Source organism: Gadus chalcogrammus, chromosome 16, assembly GCF_026213295.1.
Source record: "Gadus chalcogrammus isolate NIFS_2021 chromosome 16, NIFS_Gcha_1.0, whole genome shotgun sequence".
NCBI lineage: Eukaryota > Metazoa > Chordata > Actinopteri > Gadiformes > Gadidae > Gadus > Gadus chalcogrammus.
The window spans coordinates 31,267,244-31,289,421 of NC_079427.1; the positions used below are offsets into that span (position 1 = coordinate 31,267,244).

Here is a 22,178-nt window from a genome sequence, read left to right on the forward strand (position 1 = left end):
AAATGATTATATTTATTTTACAGCTCCAAAAAAGAACAAAACTTTCTTCTAAATAAAGGAAAACTTACTGGCAAACGAATAAATCATTGAAAGCAACGAGTGAACTTATATAAGCGGTCGAAAGACTTTTTTAACCCACCGCCTCTTTTCCCTTGACACTTAGTTTATTCATCCGAACCAAACACACACCTGGCCTAAGTACCTGAGCAGTGCGTAAAGCCCGCCCACAGACATCTACAGCAGGTATCGGAAAACAAAGCAGCCATAAATAGTATTAATAATATGCTAAATAAACTATTCAAAATTTAGCTTTCATTTCACAATTTCTATTTCCATAAACAATAAACAAGTCAGACATAAGAGTGAATAGAAAATCAATAGACTCGTTAAAACGGCTGCGACATTCCGGCCCCTAATTGTAATACTCTATTACCAATTATCAAAGATCAAACATCTTTAAGAAGCCGTTATAACACAGTAACAAAACAACTTTTCTTTTCTTTTCTTTTTTTTACATTCCATAGAGCCTTGTTGGCTATTCAAAATCCAGTTGAGCAAAACATAATTGTCCATGAGACACAAAAAAAGGGAAGCCTAAATGCTTACTTGTGTGAACAGTTCATTCAAAAAGGTCAAATGTCTCTTCTTATGTGAAAAAAGGTTTCTTCACGCTGCCACGATGCAGCGTCGCAATGTCTTGTGTATGCATGTGTGTGCATGTAGGTGCATGTGGGTGCAACAGGGTAAGCCTAGAGCCGGGGCAGACTCCAGAACTTGGGGACTTTACTCTGCCTCCAACAGCAGACACAGCCGGGTGACGGGCCGCTCCAATAAGGATGTTCTTGTCTTGAGACGAACACGGCGAACATGTCCTTTAGAGTCGGCCATTGTCTCTGTGATGCGTCCCATGAGCCACGAGTTCCTGGGTGATGCATCCTCCACCACAAGAACGAGGTCCCCAACTGTGAAGTTCCTCCGTGGTTTCTGCCACTTTTGGCGCTTCTGCATCATTGTGAGGTATTCCTTGACCCACCTTTTCCAGAACATGTCTGTGATATATTGCACTTGCCTCCATCTTTTACGAGTGTATGAGTCCTCCTTCATGAACAAACCGGGTGGCATTATTGGTTTACCTTTGAGCTGCAGGATGTGATTGGGCGTTAGTGCTTCGATATCATTAGGATCATCACTGGATGGTGTAATGGGACGATCGTTTAGTATAGCCTCTGCCTCACACATAGCCGTTTGAAGGGTCTCATCATTAAGAGTTTGCTGTTTAAGCACTGAATAGAGCGCTTTCTTGACCTGCTGTATGAGACGCTCCCAGGCACCTCCATGGTGCGCTCCGTGGGGAGGATTAAAGGTCCACTTTATTTCCTCTTGCAAAAGAGCTTTCTGGATCTTCCCTTGGTTGAGCGCCCGAAGGGCCTCTTTCAGCTCTCGATTAGAGCTCACAAAGTTAGTTCCATTGTCCGACCTCATCTCCTTCACTTGTCCTCTTCGACATATAAATCTCCTGAGAGCATTTATACATGCGTCTGTGTCAAGACTGTGTGCTACCTCCAGGTGGACTGCACGTGATGCCAGACAGGTAAATATTACCCCGTATCGTTTTACTGTACTTCTGCCCTGTTTAACATCGATGGGCCCAAAGTAGTCCACCCCGACGTGGGTAAACGGAGGGAGCTCTGGCGAGACGCGGTCGACAGGAAGGTCTGCCATTTTTTGGTTTCCAGCCCTTTGGCGTCGAAGCTTGCAGGCTAAGCATTCCCTGATGACTGCTCTGGCTGCTGCGTTGGCGTGGAGTATCCAATATTTACGACGGAGAGTGGAAAGCATGTGATTCCGCCCACTGTGGCCGACCATTTCATGTATGTGACGAAGAATGATCTTAGAAACATGGCTGGATTTGGGCAGTATGGCTGGGTGCTTTGTTTCTTCTGGAAGAGCTGTTCTGCTCAGCCTCCCACCAACTCTCAAGACACCATCTACTACAACTGGGTCAAGTTGGACCAAAGAACTTGTCTTTTTGACTGTGCCTTTTACCAATGAAGCCAGTTCTTCTGGGAAGCTTTGTTTTTGCACAAAGCATATAATGGCCTTTTCTGCCTCAGCCATGTCTTCAATAGCAAGCCTTTGTGTCTTAAGGCTGGCTTTGAACTGCTGCATGTGTTTGGCTACTATGTCATCTTGTTTGCTGGAGCCTTGGTGCATGGCAAGCGCCTTGGCTCGTTCCTGACGCAGTTGCTTAAGCAGGTCTTTATATTTGAGGATCCATCCCACTGCTCTTTTTAAGTCAATCCAGCTTGAGAAGTAACTTAGGAGGATAGCAGTGGGAGATTCACTGGGCTGTAGCACTGCTGCATAAACCGGTACCACATTCCTTACTTCTGGATCCTCTACAGAGATCACCCCGATCAGCTTGTTGGTCAAGTCTGGCCCTTGCAGCAATTCTCTATTCAGAGAGGTTCCATGAAACGTCGAAGCACAGTCAAACACCACACGTAACTTCTTTTTGCGTGGGTGGTAGACCCCATGATGTGGTATGTACCACACATTGCCACTTTTTGTTTGCAACTCATCTTGGGGTATGACCTCCGCATATCCTTTTATCAGCACATCCTGCATGAAATCCTTATATTCTTCAAAGAATGTTTGGTCTTTGTTAAACCTCTTAAGCAGCTGTTGTGCTCTTTGTAGGGCGCTGTGCCTGTTATTGGGCATGTTGACACCTGGCTCACGAAATGGCAGCTTGAGGTAGTAATGTCCATCCTCTAGAACTGCTGAGTCTGAGACTATGTTCATGAACTGCTTGTCCTCCACAGACATTTCTTGCTTTTCATAATGTTGCTCAGCAAAATCTTGATTGTACTGCTGGTTTAGAATATCTTCCAAACTGGAAATGTGTATCCTGTTGACCAATACAGGATGACAGTCGCTCGTGCAGTCCTTGTGACCAAGTGGGCCATTTATTACCCATCCTAGGAGGGTTTCGACAGCAAACGGTCCATTACCTTTGCTGTTAATGACTCTCCATGGTTCCAACACTTTAGGAGCGTTTGCACCAATCAGTAGCCCGATGCTGGCTTCGATTGGCTCCAGTTCAACATCCTTCAGGTAAGGCCATTCTTTGAGGTCCTCTTCTGTAGGTATGTTGTCTTTGCATACAGGGATTGACTCTTGTGAGAAAACATCTGGCAGCTGAATGAATGTGTTACCTTTGAGCCCAGCCACTTCCATTCCAGGGATCTTATAACTGGTCACAGGCTTCTCCTGGCCCATAGTTTTGAGCAGAACCTTCACTTTCTTTCCTCTGGCATTTAGCTCTGTCATTAATTCTTCTGTGCAAAAGGTGGCGGTGCTTCCTGGGTCAAGGAAAGCGTATGTCTGCACAACCTTTGTTCCTTTGCACAGCTTTACTCGAACAGGAACAATAGACAGCTTACATGCATCGTTACCGGCCCCAATAAGGCTGCCAGCATCCAAAGAGACAAGGCTTGATGTGACCTTCGCTGATTCCCCAAAATCTCTTTTGGTAATCTGAGATTCCACCTTCTCTTTCAAGTTGAAGTGCAGAATGCTTGGGTGGTTTTGGTAGCAAACTTGACATGTCATTCTGTTTTTGCAATATCTGCTCATGTGCCCTCTTCCCAAACATCCAAAGCACAGACCTTCACTTTTCATAAACTCCACCTTTTCATTATTGTGTTTACTTTTTAGGACATCACAAAACTCCAAAGAGTGGTCTTTGCTACAGTACAGGCAGGGCTTCTCAAGAGTGGTTGAGGTTTCTTGTTTTTTCTCCTTTTGGTTGAATTTGGGTTGGTTTGGTTTACTTTCCTTTTGCTCTGAACGCTCTGACATGGTTGCAACAGTTGTAGCAAAACTACTCCCCCTACTAGCTGGTTTATAAGGTTTTTTTTGTGCTGGCCTTTTTGTCTTTAGCACACATTTGTTATCAGTCACATCATGTATGTCACCAAAAAAAGGATCCAGAACGACTCTGGACTGTCTTTCCACAAATTCAACAAGGTCTTTAAACTTGGCTCGCCTTTTGCTCCTTTCCTGAACATCGCAGCTTATTGTTCTCCATCTATCTCGGAGTTTAAAGGGTAATTTGGATACCATTGCCCTCAAGTGAGATGGTGTCTCCAGCTCTTCCATAAAATGAACTTCTTTCATTATATTGAAGCAGCTTCGCAGAAACAGCGCATACGACCTTAACGCTGGTCCATCCTCTGCTTTTATTGGAGGCCAACTCAGGACCTTATCCATGTGTGCTGATGTCAGCTTCATTACATTGCCGAAGTGCCATTCAAGTTGCTCTTTTGCTTCTCTGAGCCCCCTTTCTGGGTCCATGTGGAGGAAGCTACGAACCAGCAGGTTGGGTTCTCCCTTTGTGTATTGCTCCAAGTAAAATAATTTGTCCTGTGCATTGTCCACCTTGCGCTCTATTCCTTGTTCAAATGCCATAATGAACGATCTGTATTGTAGGGCATCACCATAAAATGTAGGAATTTCTCTGGAAGGAAGTAAAGCTGCTTGGTGTTGCTTTACGAGCAATTCAGTTATTTCATTTTTTTTTCTCATGACGTCGGTGAGACCATTCTCATTGCTTTTATATGAGTTTCCATCTCCTTGGTCATGATCTAGGTTTTTGCTTTTAAATTTTGCTTTAAAAGGAGGAGCTTGGTGAGAAATGTTTGATTTCACAGAGTATTGAGGTTTGGGAGGTTTTTGGTTTGTTACTGGAATCAGGTATTCGGTACATGCTCCAGACATTTCCAACTGATGTATTGGTGATATGCTTTCTGATTTTAATTGCTTTGATGTTGATGGTTTGTGATTTCTTTGTGTGGTTATTGATGGTTGGGGTGCTTGTCCAGCAGCCAATGACTCACTCTCCATGTAAACATTAACTTTTGCTTCTGCAGCAGCCAATACAGCCTCTATAGCAAGCCTTTCCCCCTTTGCTATTATTTGAGCTTGTTGCATATCCAGAGCATGTTTCATCGTCAATGCTTGCACTTTAGCCATCAGAGCAGCACGTTCTGCCTTAGCCTTTAAACAAGCAGAGGACGCTCCGGAGGCGGAGCTGGAGGAGCTGGCTTTCCTTGGGGCTTTATTTGTTTGAGATACGCTGTCCTCTGGTCCCACAGCTTTATCTTTATGCCCCTCATCCACCACGCCTTTCATTTCAGCATCATCATCGTAGTCATCATCATTATTTTCCTCTTCGTCCTCAACCTCCTCGGTTATTTCCACACCATCCATCCATTTGTTAATGCCGTTTATAAACTCTCTGAAATGGCCGATCTTTGGCTCAAAGCAGTCCGTATTATCTGCCTCCTTTTCCTCTTCATTTGAAAGGAGGTTTTGCACGGTGTTTTGCGCCTCAATAAATTCTTCCACATATTTATTGAAAACCTCTGCGTGTTTGCGAACATTTTCGTTACTTTCCCCAAACTCCAATGAAGCATTGATTTCATTATTTTTACGCGTTAAAACGCTGAGCTTTCCCCTGCGCGATGCGATTGCCTTTATCAAAAGCGTTTCATCTGCTTTTCCAGTGACAGACATTGCAACACAGGTTGTGGTATTTGATTCACTTTGAATTCACTTTTAGACCAAGGCACACAAGAGACATCCAACACTTTTATTCGGCGCCGTTTCCTTGTTACTGACAGTAACACTCATTGCGAGAATCCATCTACTCACGAACTGCAGAAACTCCTTCCATTGTCTCCGCTGCTTGTGTGGTCCTTTTCTTTTGAAGACAACTTATTTTTCTTCAATTCAAAAAGTCTTTCGACTTAAATGTCTCGGCTGTTCTTCGTTTAGCCGTGGGTACAGAAGGCGAGGTAGCTCGACGCGCTTCCAAACAATTCCAAGCACTCGCGATTTCAAAAAATGATTATATTTATTTTACAGCTCCAAAAAAGAACAAAACTTTCTTCTAAATAAAGGAAAACTTACTGGCAAACGAATAAATCATTGAAAGCAACGAGTGAACTTATATAAGCGGTCGAAAGACTTTTTTAACCCACCGCCTCTTTTCCCTTGACACTTAGTTTATTCATCCGAACCAAACACACACCTGGCCTAAGTACCTGAGCAGTGCGTAAAGCCCGCCCACAGACATCTACAGCAGGTATCGGAAAACAAAGCAGCCATAAATAGTATTAATAATATGCTAAATAAACTATTCAAAATTTAGCTTTCATTTCACAATTTCTATTTCCATAAACAATAAACAAGTCAGACATAAGAGTGAATAGAAAATCAATAGACTCGTTAAAACGGCTGCGATCCGATACGATCCGAGTCTTTATCGATGCCACTATCGATGCTTTTCTATCAATTGGTGGAAATACAACGCGTTTTTATTAGTGCTGTCAGTTAAACGCGTTATTAACGGCGTTAACGCAAACCAATTGTAACAACGTTAATTTTTTTATCGCGCGATTAAGTAAATTTTTTTATAAAAAAATAAATAATAACATATATATATTTTTTCTTTGGCTCAAAACAAAGAAGCAGTAGCCTGACTGCTATGTTCAAGGCAGTATGTTTGTATGTTCCTCGTTTAATTGCACTATAGGCTTTTTTTTTTGTATCGTCCTGTTTTGATCAGTATATGCCAATGTTGTTATCAATAAAAAAACATTTGCACAAGGCAAGCCGATGCACTTCTCCACGTTGATAAGAGCATTAAAATTAGAACAATTACTGGGACAAACAAATCAAGGGATATTTAGCATAGAAAAAACATTTCTGATTAATCGCGTTTGTTCGCGATTAATCGTGAGTTAACTATGACATTAATGCGATTAATCGCGATTAATTATTTTAATCGCTTGACAGCATTAGTTTTTATTGATGAGGATAATATTTAGGAAATAAATAAATTATATATATAATAAATATGTAATTCTTAATAAATATTGACATCAGTGGTTTTAATTATATATAGTATAGTAGATTTTATTTGGACATGGACATGACAATGTCATTGGACGAACCAGATGCATTGTTTACAGTGTATTAGCATAAATGCTAGTTTACAACACCTGTCCACAGGAGGCTTTTTGAAAACAACAAAAGAAACTAAACAAGACAGAAACAAGATCAAATACTGATAAAATACTGATAGAGATAATTAAAAAGAGTAAAAATGCAGTATACAGTAGAGTACAGAGCAGCAATATAATGAGTCGAATATATATATAGGCTACGTAGAGAACAAAGGCAGCATGATCAAACAATAACCAGTTGTAAATTATTTGTGTGAGCACTGTTGATTTGATTTGAGCCGTTGTTTAAGTTCTCTGTTAAAAGTGTTGCTGTTAGTCTCTAGTTTTAGACTAGTGGGCAAGAGGTTCCATAGTTTTGCCCCCTTTGCAGAGAAGACAGACTGACCGAAAGATGTCCTGTGCATGGGAACAAGACAATCACCATTGATGGAGGCTCGTGTATTTGCCCGACGAGAGCTCTGACGTCTGATGGCCAATTCAGACAACAGTGGTGACACATGGTTATTTAAACACTTGAAAAACAATTGAAGATTACTAAAATTAATAAAGTTATCAAAGGTGAAAAGGTTGTGTTTTTTTAGAATGCCGCAGTGATGCCATCTCATGGGTTTCCGGTCCATGACTTTTATTGTCTGTTTGTACATTGAAAAGATAGGTTTTAGTGCAGTAGAAGAAGCTTGTGACCATGATGTAATACAGTATGACAAATGAGAAAATATCATAGCGTGCATAAATAATTTGGCCGTTTGACATGACAAGTCCCTTCTTATGAAACGGAAACAGTTTAGATTTAGTTTTGCCTTTTTTGCAACATACTTAATTTGCGTAACAAATTTTAAATTCTGATCCAGGATGATGCCCAGATATTTTACTTCATTTACTGATTCAATTAATTCATTTTTGATCCGTACCTCGAAAACATCAGTGATAGGCCTATTACGGATGGAGAAGCACATAGAGACGGTTTTCTTCACATTAATGGTCAACTGAGACAGCTCAAGCCATTTTGAAATGCTGAGTAATGCTTGTGTCAGGTGCTCACCTGCTAAGCTGGGTGTTTTACTGGACACATGGATAACAGTGTCATCAGCATACATTTGACAGTTGGACCCCGGACAGCAGTTTGGTAGGTCATTGACAGTGTTGGGGGTAACGCGTTAGAACTAACGCGTTAGAGTACTCTTATTCGTTTTTTTCAGTAACGAGTAACCTAACGCGTTAGTTTTGCGAATTCAGTAATCAGTAACTCGTTAATTTCCAAAATAACCACTCGTTACTCCGTTACTTTAAGATTTTCCCTCGATAAGGAAAGTAAAGTCCCGGGTTTTCTGCATTTAGTCAGATGCTGCTGCCCTGCTCCTTGCATCTCTCTCTCTCGCTCTCTGTGTGTGTGTGCGCGCGCACCTGTGTGTGTAAGCTACGTGTGTTACCGCGGCAAGATGGACGAGAAGATAGCCTTAGATTCCTGGAGGTACGCTCATTATTTTGAGTTACAGAGCGAAAAGGACAAGAACAACATAGTGGTCGTTTTGAGCACCTTCTTCTCCTACGTTTCAACCATTACTTTGGTGATAAATAGGCTAAAGGTAGCCTACGTGATTGTTATGAATGTAGGGCTATAGGGTCACACGAACATTTTCAGTTCTTCAATGTTTTTTTAGTGCCATGCACTGTTCTTTTGTGCAACGCATACGGTTAAATTGAGTTAAATTTCCAATTCTAAAAGGTTGCGTGCCTACCTGTTAAGCACTTTGTTAGGCGCCTGCACTTGTAAAGTGGATAAGCTATGTGTGACGCACTGTTCTTTTGTGCGCAGCCAATACGGTAAGCTACATTCTGTTAAAATAACTGCCTGTTACCGGAGTATGTTATTCATGGAAGCTGTTCAAATGATCAAAGGATGAATGCCTGTTAAATAAAACGTGCAATATGATGACTGTCTTTCCTGTCATTATGCTATAGGTTCATGATTGATTCATAAACAGTCAGCACTGTTGGTGCATCTAAAGGAGGATGTGTGTTGTTGTTGCGCTAGGCGGACACGCACGCACCCCAAACGCATTTTAATTGTTGGTAACGCACGAGTACTCTAACGCGTTTCTTTTATTTATAGGTAACGTAGTAACGTGACGGATTACTTTTAATTGATAGTAACAAAGTAACCTAACTGATTACTTTCAAAAGTAACGATACCCAACACTGGTCATTGATATACATAGAAAACAACAGTGGACCAAGTACAGACCCTTGCGGTACACCCATGCTGTTGGCACGCAGATGGGACCTGACTCCATTGACCCTGACACATTGCTCTCTCCCCTCCAGGTAAGATGCAAACCACTGCAGAGCTTCTGATGACATTTTGAACGATTTTAACTTGTTCATTAGAGTACTGTGGTTTACCATGTCAAAGGCCTTTTTTAGGTCTAGGAACACTGCCCCAACAACATTTCCTTTATCCATGGAAGCTTTTATGTTTTCAAGCAAATAACAATTAGCTGTTTCAGTTGAGTATTTCTGTCTAAACCCAAACTGCTGTGGATGAAGCAGCTGGTTAGACTCTAGATGTTCCATTAGTTGCTCAGCTATGATTTTCTCCAGAACCTTTGAGACAACAGGGAGGATAGCAATAGGCCTATAATTACTCGCTATGTCCTTGTCTCCTGATTTATAAACAGGGGTAATTATTGCAGTTTTCCAGCTTTCTGGGAATATTTTGGTTTGTATAGACAGGTTAACTAAGTAAGTGATTGGCTCTAACAAGTAGCTCTGATGTTTCTTGATTAATGCAGCATGAAGATTATGAATATCTTTTGACTTGGAGTTACTCATGTTTGTGATCACCTTTTCAACTTTATCATTAGATACCAATTTAATATAAAAGGAGTCAGACTGAGCATTGTCAAATTCTTTGGTAGATGATTCCGTAGCTTTAAAATTACTCGCCAGCTCTTGTACAGACTCAATAAAAAAGCTATTAAAAACATTTGCAATGGACTCATTACTATGGATAAGAGTATCACCTACTTTCAGACTGGTTATTTTGGGGTGTTTATGCTTGCTGGAGTTGGTTAGTTTGTTTATATGTTGCCACAGTTTTGAACTATTACCATTGACCTCTTCAATGAGTTTGGAGAAGTAATTGGTCTTGGCCTTTCGTAATTCAGACACTACTTTGTTCCTCAGGCCTGTAAAGACAAGGTGGTCAGTGTTGTGTTTTGTTATTAAAGACCTTTTAAGAGCAAGATCTCGCTTTTTAATGATCTGAAGGATATCACTGTTGACCCATGGAAGAGATAATTTCTTGGGTCTGCTTTTCCAGGTTTGTGTGTATTTATCAATTAGATCACAAAGGGTTGAAACAAAGTTGTTGGCACTGTGGTTTAGATCTTGCTCTTTAATTACCTTTTCCCAATTAATTTCACTCAAGTCATGTTCAAAGTCACCAACTTTTGACTTGGGAATTGCAGTTGTTAGAAATAGATTTTCTGTTTTGTTGTGGTGTACTAGGCGTTTTTTTGTTAGCTTTCGTACCATCTTGTCATATTATGATCTGAAAGGCCAGTTATTAGATTATATGTTTTTGTAACCCTCTCTGGCCTGTTTGTAAAAATCATATCAATAAGGGTTTCACTTTTCCTAGTGATTCGAGTAGCTCTACTGATCAGCTGTTTGTATTTAAATTTCTCCATTGTTGATTTTATTTTTGATTTACCCCTTTTATCCAGCCAGTTGATGTTAAAATCCCCAAACAACATACATTCATGACAGTTATCGACAACAGAGAGAAGATTCTTCAGTTCATTGTAGACATTTGCATCATGTGATGGCGGATTATAAAGTACAACGATATTAAATTTCATTTTAGGGGATAGCATTACATTCAATCCCAGGCACTCTAAATTCAGGTCCAGTTTAAGCTCTACACATTTAAAATGTTCCCTAATATAAATTAAAACACCCCCTCCCCTTCCCTTGGCCCTATCTCTCCTATGGCATGTGTATCCTGATATGTCAATTAGGTCAGTAGGAACATTAGGATTTAACCAGCTCTCAGAAAGGCACAAAAAGTCCAAATTCGAGTCATGAAGTACATTCCGGATCTGGTCTATTTTAGGCAGTATGCTTCTGATATTGATATGTCCTCCCAATATACCTTTAGGTTTACATTCAGAAATCCAGATGATTTGGGCATGATTCGCAGTTTGAAAAAGTCTTAACTGCCGTTGTTTCTGGACTGCGCGATTAGTGAAGTGTTTTTTGGCCCTTTCGGGCGTCCGTCTTTGTTGACATTCATCAGCTGTCACAAACAGTTCACCGAGAGAATGACAGTCTATTGCTGGAGCACCACACGAATCAACACCAGGCGCCGAACTCACCCGAATGTTAGTGCCGCTGGTGGTCCCGGGCTGGCCAAGTACCATTGCCGCTGATGAAGCAGCAAAAAGTGCGGGATTATACAACTCCGCGCTTCCATCCGAGCCCGAAGGGTATGGCTGTAACCGCCGCACTAGCCCGACAGGCTCTCCTAGCGCGATATCTCGAACATCGATAAGTGGACTAGCTCGTCCACCCATCCATGCCTCCCCAGTGGAACCGCAGCGATAAGAATCCCCTCCGGCCAGCCGATTCCCAAGGCCCACGACCTCCGTGGCCCCGCTAGGACAGACGCTATCCGGCATCAGAATCTGCGGAGTCTGGGTGAGTTGCAGCGGGGTTGTGATAATAACCGGTTGGAATGGATGAGTGACTTCAGACGATTCCGACTGCATCTAGATGATATTTTGCTCGGTTGAAATAGCTGCTGAGTGAAATAGGGGTCCAGGATTTAGATGAACATCTCCGCTGGTGCCGCGGAAGTAATATAAGTAATATTTTGACAGAAGACTGGCTGTCCTTCCGTCTAATTGTAGTTGTGAGTACTGGCGTGAGCAGCTGGGCCCGGCCGTCCTTGAGAAGCCTCGTGTAGGCTGCGACATATCCAAAACCAAAGAATTTCAACTGTGATTTTGCTGATAAAATGCCCAGTAGATCAGCGGTTGTAGGCCTGTGGGGATGGTTGTCCTTTGCGGCCAGAGTCTCTGGTGCATCGCAGGTGACCAAAACCGGCAACAGTAGTAGGAAGCCACAGGTGAGGAGGTACAGCCCGGCATTGCTTTGTTCATGCTGGCCTTTGTTCTTTCTGAACAGTTTCAAAATACCATGCAGAATATAGTTTGAAGGCCAGATAATCTTAAAAAGTAGGTAGAAAAGATTAAAAACAGAGATGTTAGAAGATATTTGCACCTGAGTGGAGCCTGCCAAACCACCCAGAGCAGCTGCTGCCATCTTGGCAAAAAATAAATGAAAAAATCTAAAATGTACTATAAAATGTAATATACTAAAATGATTAGAGCACTATACAACTGTATTAGAAATACAGAAACACAAGTATTACAGTATTACTCATGTTTCTCACCAAAACTAAATTTACCGTTTCTTTATGATACATTTGAACGCATCATGAACCTAACAGTCGTTTCACTGAGCCAACCTCAACACATCATCACGCAGCGCATCTGAAACTTTATTTACTTTTTAAAGAGCCCATGCCATTAAAATCACATTTTTCCTGTTGTTTGTTAAATAACATGGTCTGAATAAGTTTGTGAGCTGTGGTAAGTTTGAAATCTATGCAGTTTGTCTGCTGAATGCAATAGGCAATGAAAGGAAAAAGGCAGAAGAAATGAGCCAATCTGGATAAGGTGACACTGTGACGTAGCGTTGTCAAACTATTATTCATGGCCCTGCCCACTTGGTTGGTTCGTAACCACCCACAAGAATTCTGAAGGAGTCGTGATTGAGCTAGTGCTAAATGCTAATACGTGTATGGTAGTTGCTTAGTTCGTAGTAACAGGCTAGTTACAGAATTTTGAATGCAATGGCAGAACGACATCGAAGTACATGAACTGCGACATGCTGCCTGCTGCCGGTTGCCGCGAGGCACCACCGCCCGGCAGCGGGCAGCCGGGCGGTGGTGCCTTGCACCGGCAGCAGGCAGCAGGCAGCGCGCGGTTCTGTCTACTACAGATTGATGTGGAAGTGGAAGAACCAGAGACGTCGGAGAACCCGACGAAGTCCTTTGTGATTCATTATATCGTCTGGACGTGCACACAGCTTTTGGCCGTGATAATATGTATTATTTGATATAGATATCTATGTATTATATGATATTATTTAGATATAGAGCTCCAGGACTGTAACGCAAGTGTTGTACACTTCCTTGTTATTTGGATAACCGTTCTGCTGTTGGTGTGATGGCGCATAACACGTCGGACTCTCGTCTCTGGTATTTCTACAACGAGACTCGTAGTGGGGGTTATCTCAGCCATGGTTGAGAATGAATTGGGGGAAAGGAACATTGGCTTTGACTCCCTGAAGTAGGCATGAACCACAACATGGAGGAGAAAGGGATTGTTGACCGCGGTCGTCTCCCGCCGGAGCCTTGCTGCCGATGGACCACCGCCTCGGCTTCAGGAGGCGGTGATTAGCGCTGACCGCTGCCGAGGCGGCGGGAAGCAGGGCTCAAGCGGGATACATTCGCGGCCAACAATCCCTTTCTCCTCCATGTCGTGGTTCATGTACTTCAGGGAGTCAAAGCCAAAGTTCCTTTCCCCCAATTCATTCTCAACCATGGCTGAGATATCCCCCACTACGAGCCTCGTTGTAGAAATACCAGAGACGAGAGTCCGACGTGTTATGCGCCATCACACCAACAGCAGAACGGTTATCCAAATAACAAGGAAGTGTACAACACTTGCGTTACAGTCCTGGGGCTCTACATCTAAATAATATCATATAATACATAGATATCTACCGTATTTTCCGGACTATAAGTCGCGGTTTTTTTGTAGTTTGGCTTGCCCTGCGACTTATATTTCGAAGCGACTTATATGCCAAAATTGTGCGTACATAATCTTCGGCCGCAAGATGGCACCGTCATTCATTAGGCCTACAACTGAACGCTGCAAGCCTACTGCACCACCGAATAAATTATATTCTCGTCGTCATCGTCCTCAATGTCCTCCGGTTCAACCAAAGCTACCCCAGCCTTAGCTGCAATGTTGTGCAACATAGCTGTCACACATATCACAGCGCATAACTTGGCCGGCGAAAACTGGAGCCCTCCGCTGGACTTCCACCCCCCGATCGTGCGCTCAGGTTTAGGACCCTGGCGCATACGCGTCCGGTGGAATCCCGGTGTCACTGAATTCGGTATACTCTCAGAACTACGAGTGGGACCGACACACCTATATTGCTATTGCAATTTTATTCAGTCTCTCCAGACTAAACGTTCTTGTTTAAATGTTTAAAAATAAATGCGACTTATACACCGATGCGACGTATATATGTTTTTTCCCTCGTCATGGAGCATTTTTTGACTGATGCGACTAATACTCGGGAGCGACGTATAGTCCGGAAAATACGGTATATCAAATAATACATATTATCACGGCCAAAACCTGTGTGCACCTCCAGACGATATAATGAATCGCAAAGGACTTTGTCGGGTTCTCCGACGTCTCTGGTTCTTCCACTTCCACATCAATCTGAAGAAGACGCGGTCGTTTGATCGTCTGGAGGCTCACACAGCTTTTGGCCGGGATAATATATATTATGATATAGATATCTATGTATAAAATGGGTTTCTAAGAGCCATTGCGATACAACCACCGTAAACAGAGCGCATGGTACCATGGCTACAAGCTGCTCAGGGCCAGGTGATAATATATATTATAGATTATATGATATAGATATCTATGTATAATATGGGTTTATAAGAGCCATTGCGATACATCCACCGTAAACAGAGCGCATGCAGGGCCAGGTGATAATATACATCATATATTATATTATATTATATAGATATCTATGTATAATATGGGTTTCTACGAGCCATTGCGATACATCCACCGTCAACAGAGCGGCGAGCGCATGGTACTGTGGCTACAAGCTGCTCAGGGCCACACCCCCACCCCCCTCCTTGACCTGCCTTGACACGCCCACCGTAACCAGAGCGCATTGTACTGTGGCTACAAGCTGCTCAGGGCCACACCCCCCTCCTTGACCTGCCTTGACACGCCCACCGAAACAGCGAGTTTGGGGGAAGCTCAATGTGCGACTGGTTTGGAGTGGCTGTAACTCTGCACCACGGCTGAATTTCGGGGACGTCTTTGAATACTGTGTTTGTAGCCCACTAATACCTATATTAAAGCATCCATAAATAGCATGGCATGGGATCTTTAAGATAACTAGCTTGTATTCTTATGATTACAACACCGATTTCACAATTGGATTACTATTTTCAACTGACGGGACTAGCGACAATGTCTGTGTGTGCGATAACCGCTCGTACTTTGAGTGGATGATTAAGACAGGCCCGTCTGTGGTGCGACAGGAGAAGGAGGATTCTTTTCAACTCGGAGACAGTCGAAGGTCGGCATTTGGCCTTTATTTTATGCACAATGCTAATGTGCTTGGCCATTGAGGTTGTGTTCCCCCCTTTACAATAAATGATTTTCGCCATTTTCGCCTGCTCAGCCATCCTCGCGAGCAAGGTGCCAGACTTCACTTGTTTTACTTGTAATACCTGTTTGCTTACAATTCCATTCAAAAACATTGGTGGACACGCTGCAGTGATTGGATTGATTTGATTTAAATGCCGTGACGCAACTCGAGGGCACAACATTACGTTACAGGACCTACGGGGCAAAAATAATAATAAATGAACGATGGGACTCGATAGTGGTATCGATAAGCCCAAACGCTAATGATTTTCGGGTTTTGAAAAAAGTGGAACCGGGTCCTTGATAGAACCGGGTTTCGATCCCCATCCCTACAGCTCAGGGATGACGAGAAGGGCACAGGTCCCGGAACGTAGCCTATACAGAAAACATGCTGAAAACAACATGAAAATGCCCACTTGCCAAGCCGTGGGACTTACATGCCTCAATTTCAAATATTATCCATTGTATAAATGTTATGAGGATAATTTACAAATATTTTAGGTTATACTCAACACAGCACAGGCAAATGCACACGTCACCACAGGTGGGACTTACAGTCAGCAATTAATTTCTCAGGTCTAATGTGTAAAAAAAAAAAAAGCTTTAAAGTGCGTATTGGAAGTTAATGTTTTTAAAAATATTTATACATAACATTCTCTGAAAATTGCTCTTTAAAATTAAAATGCAGGATTTTATCAGTTTAAAAAAGTATATCGGCAAAAAATCCAGTTTTAAAGTGACTATTTTGAGCAAGGCTTCAAAAACCGTTGTTTTTTTATGTGATACGTCAAACGCGTCATATTACGTAGGAATTGGTAGACGCGGTCGCTGTTGCTGCCTCAGCTCTATGCGTAGTTGTGAGTAGTTACCGCGGTGAGGGGTCTTGTATTCCCCCCCCCTGTGGTTTTTGGGTTTTTCTAATCGACGAGATGAGGTTTTGTATCTGTGGGGGTTGTTCCAACTCCGACCTCCTGTCCGACCATCTCCGATTTCACAGTTTCCCCGATCGGAGAAAGGATGGAGCAGGCTTTCGAGCCTGCAAACCCTCACGTTAGTTGCATCACTCGTTCTCCAGTAGGGGCATACACACGACCTCTTTGACGCCAGGGTTGTTGGCCTTTTCACTGGAGCAGCGCTGAAGGTCCCAGGTGGCCAGGCGCACCGCGGCCCAGCCGTCCCGCGGGGCCGCAGGGACACCATCTGCGTGGGTCCTCCCGGCGGGAGGTCGAGGTCGTCTCTCCGGAGGCTGAACGAGGTTGGGCTCGGATGGGACCGACCCGTGTAGGTCAGCCCGCCGTTGGTATTGGTGGACGGAGTTCTTGAGCGCTCCACAAACACCTGGAAACGGATCTTGTCCAGTAGGGAGCAGTTTATGTGATCGACCCGAACCAGGTCCTCGATGCTCTTGAACGGACCGTGTTGGGTCCGATAGGCGACAATGTTCCGGGCGATTTTCTCCGTGATGCCGCGGATGCTCATGAGCTGCGGCGGGGTGGCGGTGTTGATGTTCATGCCGCTGCAGGAGGACATATGCTCCGGGTCTCTCCGCAGGGAGGACGGGGAGTGCTGCGACGAACTGGTCCTACTCGACACGCAGATCTCCACTTTAATAATCTCCAGTTTGGTGGCGCCTATCCCACTCACCAGCGCTAGGTCCTCCACCTTCTTGAAGCCCCCGATGCAGTCCCGGTACTCCACGATGCTCCGCGCCACGGGGCGGTTGACACCGGGCAGGGTCATGAGCTCTTCCTCCTTGGCCGTGTTGATGTTCAGCCGCTCCTGGTTCACCACAACTCTATCTCCCTCCTATTGCCATGGTGTCTCCCCCTTTTAGGTGGTTGCTGTTCTCCCTCACGGCTAGCTGGCTCAAAATTGTACGGAAGTGGTCCGAAACTGTTATCCATTGTTGTTATGTTGCCTATGCAGTCTATGATGATTAGAACGTCCGTCTACCAATTCCTACGTCACGCTCGAAAACGAGCGTTTGAGATGCGGAAGTAAAATTGTATCACAAAAACGGCTCAAGATGCCACTTGTAGTGTCGATTTATTAATAAAAACTAAATAATCGTGTATTCGAATTTTTTTCCTATATGATTCTTCACTGCAGTATCTAACTTCCAATACGCACTTTAAATAAATCACACATATCTTCTATTATTATTATTCAAAGATTGGCACGGCGTCCTATTAATAGACAGTACGCTCACCATATTTAGTAAGTAAGTAAGTAAGTAAGTTTTATTTATAGAGCACATATACACACAGCATACACTGACCAAAGTGCTGTACAATAAGATAAAAATAATAATGATAATTAAAAATAACAATAATAATAATTATAATTATAATAATAAATAAAGATAAAAAAGTGAATAAAATACAACAACACAACAATATATAGAGGTCATAGTAATACAAAGGGGGAACATTCATTTCCAGGGCATACCACACAGACATGAACAGGAGGTAGGCTAAAAGGTCAAGGGGCAAGGAAGGCCATGGAGTAGAGGTGGGTTTTTAGCCTAGATTTGAAGGCAGAAATGGAGGGGGCGGATCTAATGTCCAGGGGGAGCTGGTTCCACAGACGTGGAGCAGCAATGGCAAAGGCTCTATCACCTCTCTGCTTGAGCCGTGAGTGTGGCACAAACAGAAGCCCTTTGTTAGAGGATCTGAGGGACCTTTGGGCAGAGTGGGGCTGAACAAGCTCAGTGATATAGGCCGGGGCCAGCCCATTGAGTGCCTTATAAACAAATACATTTTTTTAAATTGGATCCTAAAAATAACTGGGAGCCAGTGCAAGGAGGCCAGAATGGGTGTGATGTGCTCGTGCCTCCTGGTGCCAGTTAAAAGACGCGCAGCTGCATTTTGGACCAGCTGCAGACGTCTGAGTGAGGATTGGGGGAGGCCAAGGTAGAGGGAATTGCAATAATCCAGCCGTGAAGTAATAAAGGCATGGATAACTATCTCAAGGTCGTTGTGGGATAGGAAGGATTTGAGGCGGGAGATCACTCTGAGCTGGTAAAAACTATTTTTGACTGTGCTGATCTGTTTGTCAAGACAAAGTTCAGAGTCGAGGATGACACCAAGGTTTCTGGCATGGGGTTTGACAAGAGGCGTGAGGTGACCTAAGTTTGACAGTGCAGTGTGTCTTGCCTTGGAGGGACCAAAAATGATGACTTCAGTCTTGTCACCATTTAGCTGGAGGAAGTTGTTAGCCATCCAGTTTCTGATGTCTTCAAGACAGACCAGGAGAGATTGGATGGAGTCCCTAGATTTTAAGGGCAAGTACAGCTGCGAATCATCGGCATAGAGGTGAAAAGAGATCTTATGCTTTCTAATAATGTCACCCAGTGGGAGCATATACAGGCTGAAAAGCATGGGACCCAGTATGGACCCCTGGGGGACCCCATATGAGACAGGGGCGGATGACGATGAGAACTGACCAATAGAGACAGAGAAAGTCCTATGTTTAAGGTAAGAGCTGAACCAGAGTAGTGCAGTCTCCCTAATGCCCACCTGCTGGTCCAGGCGAGTGAGGAGGATGTTGTGATCGACAGTATCAAAAGCAGCACTGAGGTCAAGTAGTATTAAGATGGCATTATCACCAGAGTCGAGAGTGAGGAGGAGATCATTGGTTACTTTGAGCAGGGCTGTTTCGGTGCTGTGAAGGGATCTAAAACCTGATTGAAGAGGTTCAAGTATGTTGTGGGTGGTCAGAAAGGGAGTCAACTGAGAGAGAACAGCTTTTTCTAGGACTTTGGAGATAAACGGAAGCTTAGAGATGGGACGGTAATTTTTCAGGCATTTAGCATCAAGGTTGTGTTTCTTTAACAGGGGTTGGACAACCGCATGTTTAAAACATGAGGGGACAGTGCCAAATGTAAGGCATGAGTTTAGAATTATTTGAATTGAAGGGCCAACTGCATCAAAAACATCCTTAATGATAGAGGAGGGAATGGCATCATGGGGGAATGCAGTGGGTTTCATGTGCAATACTAATTCCTGCAGTTCAGAGAGAGAAATGGGCTGAAATTGGTTAAAAATAACTGGTGTACCAAAGTAATCAGGTGGAGTGGGTGATGAGGAGGGGGTAAACAATGATCTGATGTTCTCTATTTTGATAATGAAAAACTTAAGGAATTCCTCACAGGTAGCAGTAGACACATCAGCAGCTGGGGAGTTAACAGGGTTGATAACAGAGTTAATAGTGCTAAATAAAATGTTTGGTCTGTTTGAGTGTTTACTGATCAAATCAGAGAGGTGCTTTGCCCTGGCTTTTTTTGCTGCAGCCTGGAAAGCAGCTAAGGCAGTTTTAAAAATTTCAAAGGAGACAGTAAGGTGATCCTTTTTCCATTTTCTTTCAGCTTTACGACAGGCCTGCCTGAGAGAGCGGGTGGCCTCATCCAACCTATATCGAGATTTTAGTTTGGGGCGGATGTATGTGAGAGGAGCTACAGAGTCAAGTATGGAGGAGCAGGAAGAGTGGAAAAGGCTGACTAAATCATCTGGGCTGGAAGAGGATGATGCTGCTGTTGCAATGGTAGAAGCAACAGTTTGACTGAGAAAGCTATCAGAAAACTGGGCTGCAGTAAGAGAGTTTATATGGCGAGAGTAATGGCCTTGAGCTCTAGTAGCTGGCAGATGATTGGAGAGGGTAACATCAAACATAATAGGTCTGTGATCAGAGAAAGTGGCATCCTCAATTACAATATTATCAACAGAAAAACCATATGATAAAATAAGGTCAAGTGTATGTCCCAGTAAATGTGTAGCTTTGTTTATATGTTGAGTGAGACCAAAGGCATCTATTAAACCACAGAATTCATTGACCATGGGTCTGTCTGGACAGCAGACATGGATATTAAAGTCACCAAGTATGAGCAGACGATCGTACAATGACACAAAATGGGACAAAAAGTCAGAGAATTCTGTTATAAAGTCTTTGTCAGGCTTAGGGGGTCTATAGATCAGAACACGAACCAGTGGGGACGTGGCAGATTCTACAATAATGCATTGCAGTTCGAAAGTGGAAAAACTGCCTACAGAGAGTGACCGTACTTTAAAATCATTCTTGAAAACGAGAGCTACTCCGCCTCCTCTTCCAACGCACCTTGGCGTGCTAATGAACGAGCAGTTGGTGGGGCAAAGTTCGCTGAAAACAGAAGACTGACCAACTCCAGCGCATATCCAAGTCTCGGTTAAAAATAGGAAGTCCAGATTGTGACGAGAGAAAAAGTCATTTAAAACGAAAGTTTTGTTCGACACAGACCTGCTGTTGACCAGGGCGGCTTTTGCTGTGGAGTGAATCACAGTCTGAGGGTGACGGCAGTATTCCAGAGGGCGGATGTTCAGGGGATTCACCCCACCGCTACGGATCCGCAATCTCGGACGAGCAGAGCTGACAGGTGTTTGGGGTATGTGCGGGGTGAAGGATAGGCCTACATGGCAGGAGAACCTCGGATCCCACGAACAACTAGCCAGGGAGAGATCATTCCGGCCTGTTAAGTGTTGATGGAGGACTTCCTTGCGGGGTGCAGAGTTGCCTACAGGAGAGGATCGTCCAGGAGAGCCGCGCCGAGACTGGATAGTCGGTATGGCATCCTCCGTTGCTCGATTGTAGATCTTGAAGGAGCGACGAGACCCTCTGTGTATGTAGCGCTTCCTCCGACGGATCCCCGTAACCTGGCAAAGCTGGAGTACATCTTCATCGATAGAACTGATGGCATAGGAGGCAAGCTGTTGGAGCTGCTCCGCGGTGTAGATATATCCCATGTTGGATGGACGCCGGACGCCGACAGATGTTGGATGGACGCCGACAGGATGAAGGAGAGGGAGAGAGACATCGAGTAGCCCAAAAACAGCAGCGGTGGAGCAGTTGGAGCGGTTGGAGCAGTTGGAGCGGTGGAGCACTGGCAACCAGCTTCAGATCGACCGAGGCGTTAGATATCCAAAATCAAGCTCAGGATGGGGTAAAGTGCAAGAAAAATTGCGACAAAAGAAGGCCAAATCGAAGTTAAAACGTATGACAAACTTTGTCATAAAAATAAAATAGATTAAATTGCGAAAACATGAACAACTTAAATAAAAACAAGGCAGACGGAGCGGCGTCAGTGTCGCCAGCGTCCCCGTAACCACAACACAATATTTAGTTGTCAAAACTACTTTCTGTAGGCAGTTTTGGGAAAGTTCACTTTCTACGTGAAGTATTTCAAAGTTCAGTTCACAAATTATAAAATTAACTCGTTCAGTTAAACGTAAATAATTAAACATTTTCTTGCCAAAAATTGAACTAGTTCATAGTTCTTTTTTTCAATAAACTGTGAGCTATTATTTTTTTCCGGTATTTTGAATATTGAGCCTCCTTTGTGATTCGTCTAGGACAGGGATGGGCAAAAAATAAAAAAATAATAATAATTGATCGAGTTACAGAAAACTCGGTCAAGAAAGATGAGAAGAATTCATAGAATTCGAAGGCAAACCCATGCGTCTAGTTTGCTTAGAAGCGATATCAGTCATTAAAGATATCCACTTAAGTCGCCACTACAACTACTACAACTGCTTGTTGGGTTTGAGTTCATTGAGTTGTTGCACTTAAT

At 43.4% G+C, this 22,178-nt stretch overlaps 1 protein-coding gene across 1 annotated transcript in view; it reads left to right on the forward strand.

Annotated features, from left to right (window-relative positions):
• Positions 1-6,962: 6,962 nt before the first annotated feature.
• The window catches only part of fam131ab (family with sequence similarity 131 member Ab), a 53,640-nt gene continuing 38,424 nt past the window's right edge, over positions 6,963-22,178 (forward strand). Inside the window, exon 1 of the mRNA XM_056610465.1 lies at positions 6,963-11,735. The gene's annotated coding sequence lies outside the window, so the exon portion shown is untranslated. The remainder of the gene's footprint in view (positions 11,736-22,178) is intronic.